The sequence below is a fragment of the Hirundo rustica genome, unplaced genomic scaffold (genome assembly GCF_015227805.2).
Source record: "Hirundo rustica isolate bHirRus1 unplaced genomic scaffold, bHirRus1.pri.v3 scaffold_165_arrow_ctg1, whole genome shotgun sequence".
NCBI classification, from domain to species: domain Eukaryota; kingdom Metazoa; phylum Chordata; class Aves; order Passeriformes; family Hirundinidae; genus Hirundo; species Hirundo rustica.
This window is the reverse complement of record NW_026690240.1, coordinates 72,560-81,878: the sequence shown is the minus strand read 5'-3', so window position 1 is coordinate 81,878 and position 9,319 is coordinate 72,560. Positions and strand designations below refer to the sequence as shown.

Below are 9,319 nucleotides of genomic sequence, written 5' to 3'. Positions count from 1 at the left end.
GGATGAGCACCACGATTCGTGAGACCCTCAACAACCTGGAGAGGGGCAGGGGGGACTCCTTGGACCTCCTGCACCCCTAAGCAGAGAATAAGGGTAGAAGGGATCTCAGGACCCCAAAACCCCCAGCATCCCTAAATGGAAAATGAAAAAGGGGGAAACATTTTGGATTCCTGGGATTTCCAGCAGCCTGGGGAGGGCAGGGACTGAGTAGATGGGGAACCCCCAGTACAGGTGTGACCCCTAGCAGCTGGGACAGGGGGGAACCCCCAAACACCAAAGGAGAGAGACCAGAGACAGGGAACTTCACAAAGGAATTTTCAGGGCTGCTCTTGGTGTTTGATAGGCTATTAGGGACTCCAGATATCTGGTGACTTGTAGAGATGGACTTGAGCAGAGGGACATCCAAACTCAACATACTCATCCCTTGTTTTTGCCCAAACCAGGATTTCCCATTCCCAAACCTTGGCTGGTTGGAGGAGGAGGCTGTGAGGAAGAGGAAGATGCCCCAGGACAGCCAGGCAGGTGAGGAGGAAGTCAGTGCCCCTTTCCCCCTCTCTCCTGCTCCATCTCTCAGCCCAGCATGGCCCCCGGCTGCAGGACAACCCCGCTGCCGACGCCGTCCTGCCAGGGATGCACTGGGGGAATCTCCTTCCCCACCCCTTTGGCACAGAGGCAAATCCCATCCTGTCCTTGTCCTTCCTCCCCTAGACAAGGAGCTGAGGATGGAGACGAGGGAGGACAAATCCCTGTATCAGAACCTCGTGGAAGAAGCCGTTTTGAGCAGCTCCATAGCACAGGAAACCAACAGGGAGAAAAAGCGACGGAGATCCTACAGGAGGAAGCACTCCAAACCCATCTCAGGGTGCAACAAGGAGGAAAGACCCACCCTGTGCCAGGAAGGTGGACATAACTTCAGCCAGAGCAACACCCCTGGCCAGCACGAGATCATCCACACTGGGGAGTCACCCTATGAGTGTCCCGAGTGTGGAAAGAGGTTTCAGAGAAGCTCCAATCTCCTCGTGCACCAGCAGATTCACACAAAGAAGAGGCCCTTCCACTGCCACAACTGCAGGAAGGGCTTCAAGCACAACTCCACCCTCATCATTCACCAGCATATCCACACTGGGGAAATGCCCTACAAGTGTGCGGAATGCAGGAAGGGCTTCCACCAGAGCACCCAACTGATCATCCACCAAATGATCCACATTGGGAGAGGCCCAACAAGTGTGGGAAATATGGGATGAGCTTCAGCATAAAGTCCCACCTGATCCGCCACCTGAGGATCCAAACCAGGGAATGGCCCTACACATGTCTCGCTTCTAAGAAGAGCTTGTCCAGGAGCTCTCACTTGAGCAGACACCAACAGAGACACCGGTAAGGGAAGGCCTAAGAGTGCCTCAGGTGCGGGAAGAGCTTTGTGCAGTGCTCCAACTTACTCCTGCTTCAGAGGACCCACATAGGCCAGAGAATTGGTGACCTACATTCCCAGCGATCTGCATTGGAAAGACCCTGGGCTGGTGGTCCTTTTCTTTGATGGTCCCTTATATTATTTTGATTCATCTTCATCCCTTAAATACAGACAAAACTGGGGATAAAAATCAACAAATTCATCAAAGGCATCTAAAGCCTCATGTTTTACTAGTGTTTCAGGGCAATCTGGGACTCAGGGAGATACTTGGGAGGAATTGGGGGTTTGTGGGGTATTTGGTGTGATTGTCTCCATTTCTGGGCACTCAAAGAGATAAGAGGGTTTGATCTGTCACCTCAAAACCACTTCATGCTAAAACTACACAATCTCACCCAAAAATTTACTTGATTGCACAGCCCCTCAGGGAGGGATGGGGTTGGAAGGGGAGTGGGTGAAGTAGGGGGAAAATCAGGAGGGCTGAGGTGGGACAGGATGGGTGGGATGTGGTTTGGGAGGTGTGAAATTGGGGAAATAGGGCTTGGGATGGCAGGGGTGGGATGGATTTCGGTTGGGATTGGGGTGATGGGGTGGGGTCTGGAATAAGACATCCAAAGTCTGGGGATGATGACAGGAAGGGGTGCCGGTTCTTAAGGAATTTTTTGGATATTCCACGTTGCTGAAGATATTTGGGGGTTTCCCACATTTCTGAGGCAGTTTTGGGCCACTCCCCAACTCTTGGGGGGTTTCCTGAGAGCTGCTCCATGGAGCTCCATTTCCAGGGGTGGCTGCCTTGGGCATGAGCTCAGAGCTGCAGCCAGAGTCCGTTGCCTCGGTGCTGGAGAGCAGAGAAATGATGAATGGCCCCAGACATCTCCAGTGTGTGTTTGGGGGCCAGGGCAAGTTCTGTGTAGGTGGGGTGGTCACTGCCCCAGCTCCAGCCACTGCAGCCTCTGGTCCAGCCCCAAAGTGGCTGCCAAGCCCCTGGCACCCCAAAAACCCCACCTGTGAGAGAGACCAGAGCAGGTGAGGCTGTGACACGGCTGTGACACTGACACGTCCCACGGCCCCAGAGCTCACAGCAGCTGAGATGGTGCTGGATCCAAGGGTGACTGTGGATCTCTCTCTCCCTCTCTCTCTTCTCCTGACTTCCTCTTCTTAATATCTGGAGAACTGGAAGTTGGACTGCTTGGAGCTTGCTCAGTCAGTGCGTTCTGAAGTGATTTACTGTAATTCCATGTTGCTTTAAGATTTCCCAAATACCTCATTCTCTCAAGTTTGCAACTAAAAGTTTGTTCTCCACCCTCCTGAGAAGTTTGTTGCTTTCTCCCATGTGCCACCCGAGGGGATCGAGGTACCTCAAGTCCCTTTCCAACACCGGCCGAGGGAGCTTGGGGCACAGCAGCAGGAACTGCAGGGCTGAGCAAGGCCTGGGTTTTGGCTGGAGGAAGCAGAAAGGCTGAGCCCTGAGCCCAGGCCTGGCACAGCAGGGCCTGTCCCTCACGGGTGCCTCGGGGCTGTTTGTGGGGCAGTGGGATGGGAGGGGCAGCAAGGACAAATGTCATCAAACTGCAACCCCTGCCAGCCTCCTCAGGGAGGGGCCAGGGAGGACCAAAGTGCAGCCCCTGAAAGGAAAGTTCCTTCTGTGGGGCCTCCAGAGGCGCTGCCAGAGCCCAGGGGACAAAGGCCTGGGTGCCTGTGGCCCTGCCAGCCCTGCCCAGCCCTTGGCCATCTGTCCTGCAGGCTGTGCCCCCTGTGCGTGCTGCTCCTGTGCCCTGGCCGGCTGCACACGCCCCTCTCGCTGTCCCCCCCAGCATTTCTCAGCCCAGCATTTCTGTGCCCTCCCTGGGCTCCCTGCACCCAGCGCTGCCGGCTCCTGGCACACAGAGCCAGGGCAGGAGCCCAGGCTCACACTGGGACACCTCGTGCACCAAAATTCTACCCTGGCAGGGTGTCCTAGGGTAACTTTATGATGCTTGTATCTCCAATCGTCTGTGCTGTTTGTGCTGTATATTGAGTCCTGTGCCTTTAAGACTGGTTCTAAGAGCAAGGAGAAGTGCGGAGTTTGTTTTGAGAAAACTGCCTGACTCCTCCACATTCTTCTGCAGACGGAGTGTTCAGCGGAGGCTTGGAGAGATTGCAGGACAGAGGTGTTTTTTGTTTGTTTGTTTGTTTGTTTGTTTTGCTTTTAGTTAGTTTCAGCTAGCTAGGGCAGCGAAGTTCCCTGGACTGTTTTTTTTTTTTCTTTCTTCTTGGAAATGTTTCAACCTGCTCTAGATTGAAAACCCAGGGGAGCACTGGGGGCTGCACCTGCTGCCCACCGGGGCCTGGACCTCGGCATTTTCCAGCAGCGCCAGAGGGACTGGGACTGATGAGAGACTGAGAGAGAGCCGAGCTCCACCCACGGCAAGAACTTTCTCAATTTGCCATCTCACTCCAGAACGAGAGGGTTTATTGTTTCATATTATTCATTCTTTATACTGGTATGCACTTTGTTTCTTAAGTAAAATCGTTTTTTCCATTTTTCTCCAAAGAAGATTTTTACCAGACCAGTTGAAGGGAGGGGCCATTTGGGTTTGCTTCCTGGAGGGATCCCATTCAGGGGTTTTCTCCCAAATTTGTCCCTAAACCAGAACAAAGGATTACCATCTAACAGGTGGAATGCAAGTTGATCCATCCAGGCTTTACTCATCATGCAGTCCTGGAGGCTTTGAGAGGGATTATCCCTCAGTTCCTGAGGAAAGCAGTTCTTGACCATACCAACTGCCAGACCAAAGAGTGCTGTTGAAAATCCTGTTCTCCTGTGTGTTTGGTACATCTGCTTCCCCTGAATAAAAACAGATCTTTTAAGAGTTAAGTTTTGATGGGATTGAAGAGTTCTTTATATGGTTTCATGTTACTTTTGCCCATCCACTCAGGATGGTAGAAGGAATGAGTTACTTGGAGATACTGAGAGCACTCAGCTGCTTCTTGCAACATGCAAAATGACTCGTGAGATGAGAGAGCAAATGTGTTTACGTACATAGACAGCTACAACAGGCCTCTGCTGCATTTTTTAACTTAATAATTCAGCTTACAATTATTTCCTTAAACATATATTTTTAGGCTGTGTTGAATGGAACCTACAAAGAAAACATGGAGTATTAATTCTCTGGTGACATTACTTGTAAGATGTTTCCCCATAAAGGAAAGACATTGAAATATAAACTTGGGAAACAATTGGGAATTCACAGGTTTTTATATATGCCCAAGGCTCCATCAGCACTTTTGGGCAGGGATCTATTGGAACTATTAGAGGTAAAAAAAAAAAAAAAAAGGAGAGATTACTTTGGAGGTTGAGGACCAACAATATGTGGAATTGTTAAGCTTGATGTAGATAACTAATGAGGCTAAAGTTAAAAGTGAAGGTGGGATTTACAGGAAAATAATAGACCAGGTATTTTCTGGGGTCTGAGTTTCTAACATACCAGGAGAGCAAAGAATGCACCCTCAGAGCAAGTTAAGTTAAAAAAACCAACCAAACAAACAAACAAACCCCACAAAAAAACAACAAACAAACAAAAACAACTAGTTAGAGTTAAGCAATACCTCCTGAAGAACAGTTAAGGGATTAGCCCAGTGATTGAATTTTTTTTTCCTGCTAAAAAGCCTGATGGATCATAGCTGTTTATAGGATAACTGAGGATTTATACCCAGTGCTTCCCAACCCTTACACTTTGTTAACTTGTTTAACACCTGAACTAACATGGTTTATTGTTTTAGATTGAAAGGATGCTTTCTTTTGCGTTCCTCTCCATGAAGCCAGCCAGAACATTTTTGCATTTGACTAAAAAACTCAGCTCACATGGACAGTGCTTCTGCAGGAGTTAAAAAAAAAAAAAAAAAAAAAAAAAAAATTGCCCACCTTGTTTGGAGAACAACTAGCAAAAGATCTGGAATCCTGGGAAGCTCCATCAGGAAGACAACTGTTACAGTATGTGGACGACCTCCTGATAGCTACCAAAACTCAAGAGGCATGTCTGGAGTGGATGGTAAGCCTCCGAAACTTTTTGGGCCTACAGGGGTATCGCATATCCCAGAAGAAAGCCCAGATGGTGAAGCAGACAGTTATTTACTTGGGCTACGAGGTTAGTACTGGACCAAGAACCTTAGGGCAGGATCACAAGGAAGCAATATGCCAGACCCCAAAACCCCAGACAGTAAAAGAACTGAGAACTTTTCTAGGCATGACAGGCTGGTGCAGACTGTGGATTTCTAACTATGGGTTGTTTGTTAAACCTCTGTATGCCCTGATCACGGAAGGGAGCAGGGATCTCCAAAAGAAGCAACTTGAGTCTTTGACCAGCTAAAGAAGGCCCTCATGTCAGCTCCAGCCCTGGGACTTCCAGACATGAGTAAACCACTCTTTTTGTTTTCACATGAGAAGCAGGGGATTGCCTTGGGAATCCCAGCACAAAACCTGGGCCCGTGTCACAGGGCAGTCGCCTGAGCAGCTGCATGCAGCAGCTAAGGAACGGCCAGGGTGCCTCAGAGCCATTGCAGCAGTGGCAGGGAACACCCAAGAAGCACCCAAGTTCACCCTGGGCCAGAAGATGACCGTGCCAGTATCCCACACAGTGTCTGCAGTCCTAAAAGTGAAAGGGGGACATTGGCTCTCCCCACAGAGTTTCTGAAGTACCAAGCCATAATGGTAGAACAAGATGATGTTGAGATTGTGGTAACTAACTGTGAATCCAGCTTCCTTCCTCAGTGGGAGTATGGGAGAACCAGTGATCCATGAGTGCCTGGAGGCCATCGAAGCCACCTGCTCCAGTTGCCTGGATCTGAAGGACACCCTGCTAGAGAATACTGAGACCTGGTCCACCGATGGAAGCAGCTGTGTCATCAGTGGAAGGCATGCTGGGTATGTGGTTACCATGAGCAGAGAGGTCATAGAGTCTGGACCATTACCAACCAACACCTCGGCACAGAAGGCTGCAATAACTGCCTGAACTCGGGCTTTAGAGCTGGCAAAAGGAAAGAAAGTTAATATCTACCCAGACTTAAGGTATGCATTTGGGGTAGTTCATGCTCATGGAGCCGTCTGAAAAGAAAGAGGACTGTTGAATTGACAAGAAAAGAGGTATTAAACATGCACAAGAGATAATAAAACTGTTGGAGAGAGTCCAGCTACCTGAAAATGTAGCCATCATGCATATCAAAGCACACCAAAAAGTGAGCTCTGAATTGGAGGAATAAAACAAGCTGGTGGACAGAAAGGCAAAAGAAACCGCTAAAGGTGAGGTAACTGTTGAAACTGTTGAGGCAGCCTTAATTCCAGATGAGCAGATTTTCATTGAAGGTAAGCCAAAGCACAGCAGGAAAAAAAAAAAAAAAGACAAGAGGGGTGGGCTATTACAGATAAAAGGAAAGGAAGACTTGTATTCCCCTCTTACGTGCTATAGTCATTAGTGAAAGAGGAACATGGAAAAACACATTGGGGAATAGATGATTTGTATAATTATTTGAAAGATAGAATCATAGCTTGAAATTTGTAAAATATAGTAATTTAGGTGACTTGCCAATGTAGCCTTTGCCTCCAAACTAATCCCAAGAATATTTTTAAACCAAGGCTTGGGCAAATTGGGAAAAGATATGTACTGGGCAGCAATAGCAAATTGATTTTTCAGTACTACCCAGGAAAAGAGGGTACTGATACCTATTGGTATTAACAGATACCTTTTCAGGGTGGCCAGAAGCTTTCCCTCCCAGAACTGCCAAAGTGCAAGAGGTAACCAAAGCAGTCTTATAAGAAATAATACCATGCTTTGGAGTCCCAGCCACAATGTTTTTAGATAGGGGGGGCATATTTTATTTCAAAATTGTGCAGCAAATTAAGCAGCAAATTATAAAACTGGGGCTCAAACCAGAGAACTAGATGGACCAGTACATGATGTATAGCCTGGGGATTATGTATTCATTAAGTCTTTTGCAGAAAAAACTTTGGAACCACAGTGGGAGAGACCATTCCAAGTGCTCCTCATCATCTTTAATACAATCAAGATCAAGGAACAAAGCACCTGGATCCATCACTCACGAGTGAAGAAAGCTCCTGAGAAACTTATATTGGGAAAGTTATATTGGGTGATGACAATGAACTAAAATTAAAACTTTCTTGGGAAAATAAATGATAAGTATAATAACACAACTTTTTGAAAAATAGGAAAGCTTGTAATTGTAATGGGTAATCAAATAGGTATAGCCTGGAAAGTTGTGGCATTTATGACCATCACTATAGCCACAGCTAATGCAGCACCACTGCATTAGAATGTGACTGGTAAATAGAAGTGCCAAGGGAAAGCTTATGATTTTATCTCCTGTAAGTCTCTGATTCAGATGCTAAAAATTACAAATGCAACTGTGTAAGAAAACTTCATTTAACTTGTGCATTTGTAACTTTGTGAAAATGGAAGAATGTGATTTTTCCTATTAGGCACATGTTGTATGCCAGCAACATATAAAGGCAAACTTGACTACTGTTCAAGAAATATTGCCTGTGCCTTTAGAGATGAACTTCAGTTGCACAATTATTGAAACACCATGGCTTAAAGAAAAGAAGAAAAAAATTAGAAAGAAAGAGATCTTTGATTGCAATGCATCATGACACAGAGACTATACGGAGAGTATTTAAAGGTTGGAAGAAGGCCAGAGGGTCACAGAGACCTGATGAAGACTCTCCTGACTTCATCCTTTGAGACCACTGACCCAATTTGAGACCACCGACCCAATTCAAGAGAAGGATTGCACACGCATGAAGGACTAATAGCCTCATTTTAATACAGAGCGGGGATGGGAGGTGCTGGGGTTATGCATATGTATTGTAGGTAAGGTCTTGGAAAATAAATAGAGAGCAAAGAGCCTTGTTCGGGGCGGCCACGCCTTTCGGAGATGACTCCTGTGCCGCCCGCCGGTGAATAAACATACCACTTTCTAACTTTAATTAGTTAGAGGGTCTTTGTCCGTGACTGTATCGGTTTTCAATGACTCACGCCGGCTCCGAGCGCTCGTCCCCGCCGAGCCGGGCGCGCGCGGGGCCGAGCCGGGCGCGCGCGGGGCCGAGCGCAGCGCCCCCCTCAGGCCGCGCGCCGCCGGCGCAGCCGCGGCCGTTGCGCTCCGGGCGTTGTGGCCAAGGCAGCGATGGACGCCATGGCGCAGCTGCCGCTGCCCGCCGGGCTCGGCGCCGGCACCTTCCCCGCCAAGCTCTGGAGCCTGGTGAATGACCCCCGCGTCCGCTCCCTGCGCTGGGACAGCGAGGCCCGGGGGCTGCTCGTAGACCGCTCCCTGTTCGAGCGGGAGCTGCTCAGGCCGGGCGGTGCCCAGGGACCGGCCCCGAACGCCTTCAGAGCCACGCAGTTCCGCAGCTTCGTGCGCCAGCTCTACCGCTACGGCTTCCGCAAGGTGCCGGGCCGGGCTGGCGCGGCTGCGCCGGGTGATGCCGGGGCCTGGGTCCACTACAGGAACCCCTGGTTTCGCCGCGACCGCCCCGACCTCCTGCTCCGCATCAGGCACCGGAGCGCGGCCGACATGCAGAAGCTCCCAGCAGCTCCCCGGGCCGCGGCCGCTGCCGGACGAGCGGCACGGGCGCGCTCGCTTCCAGCCGCTGCCCAGGGAGCGGCCGCCGCTCGCCCGGCGCCCACCCTGCGGCTTCCACCTGCTGCACCGGGAGCGGCCGGGGCCGGCCCGGCGGGAGGGGCCGAGCCGCTTCCAAGAGCTCTACGGGGAGCGGCCGCTGCCCGCCGAGAGGGAGCTGTTCCGGGTCCCGCCCTGCCACTTCCAGGGCTTCCACGGGGAGCAGCTGCTGCCGCCCCAATGGGAGGGGCCCCGCAGCCGCATGCAGGAGCTCTATGGGGAGCAGCCGCCTCCGCTCGACCGGGA

At 50.2% G+C, this 9,319-nt stretch overlaps 1 pseudogene; it reads left to right on the top strand.

Annotated features, from left to right (window-relative positions):
* The first annotated feature begins 722 nt into the window (after positions 1 to 722).
* LOC120747696 (zinc finger protein 850-like) overlaps positions 723 to 9,319 on the top strand; it is a 57,772-nt pseudogene continuing 49,175 nt past the window's right edge.